Source organism: Myotis davidii, unplaced genomic scaffold (genome assembly GCF_000327345.1).
Source record: "Myotis davidii unplaced genomic scaffold, ASM32734v1 scaffold225, whole genome shotgun sequence".
Taxonomy (NCBI): domain Eukaryota; kingdom Metazoa; phylum Chordata; class Mammalia; order Chiroptera; family Vespertilionidae; genus Myotis; species Myotis davidii.
The window spans coordinates 2,111,138-2,112,026 of record NW_006296222.1 but is presented as its reverse complement, the minus strand read 5'-3'; the positions used below and the strand labels follow the sequence as shown (position 1 = coordinate 2,112,026).

Here is an 889-nt window from a genome sequence, read left to right as displayed (position 1 = left end):
CAGATGGACCAAATACTAAAGCAGAATCCATTGCTAAGTGCACATGAAGAGAGTCTTTCTGGAATTCTCTTAAATGTGTGGATTAAATTTCAAAAACTGCAGAAGAAACATTCTGAACAGAAAAACCTCAACTTCAAAATTCAGAAGGAAACAAAGGAATTGCTCCAGAATAGGTAAAGTGAAGAATGAAGAAAAATCTCACAGTGAACAGTCCTCAAATGAAACCCAGTGGAAGGAGCGTACTCAGTATTTTGGAGTCAAGGATAGGTTTGAACTTCCTGTTAATAAAGAAAAAAATTGACAGGTTGGGCCTTGAAAAGACCATAGTCGAGGCTGTGGAGTAGGATATTGGGGAGTCTGAGGAACTCAGCAACTAGCTACCTGTTGGAGAGCTTGGTGCAAAAATTGCCAAAGCAGTTACCTGTCACAACTTTGTAAAAGCCAAAAGGATGCTAAAAATTGACAACCTGCTAAAAGAAGAAGGAGGAGGAGGAAGAGGAGGAGGGAGGAGGAGGAGGAGCTTGCATGGTGGTTTGAAGCAAAGAAGAGATGGGAAACTTAAAGCAGCATGGTATATGTATATGCAACTTGTCAGAGTTCTTCAAGTCACTTGAGTCCGTACTTGACTTTTTACTTGAGTTTTCGATTGCTCAATTTGCTGAAAATATTTTCTTGCTTAGGCTAAACATGTCAGGAAATTAATAGAAATAGAAAAATAAGCATAATTTTGAGAGTTATCCAATCTTTTTATAAAGAGTTACCCTGTTAAAGAGAATGGAATGGAGCATACAGTTATTTGTACACAAAATATATATATATGGGGGGAGGATATAATTTTATTTATATTGACCCACAATATAAAATCAATTTTCCTTTTCATCTATAGCCA

General features: G+C 36.9%; 1 pseudogene; it reads left to right on the top strand.

Moving 5' to 3' along the window:
* The window catches only part of LOC102756888, a 9,855-nt pseudogene extending 9,170 nt beyond the window's left edge, over positions 1-685 (top strand).
* The last annotated feature ends 204 nt before the right edge of the window (positions 686-889 follow it).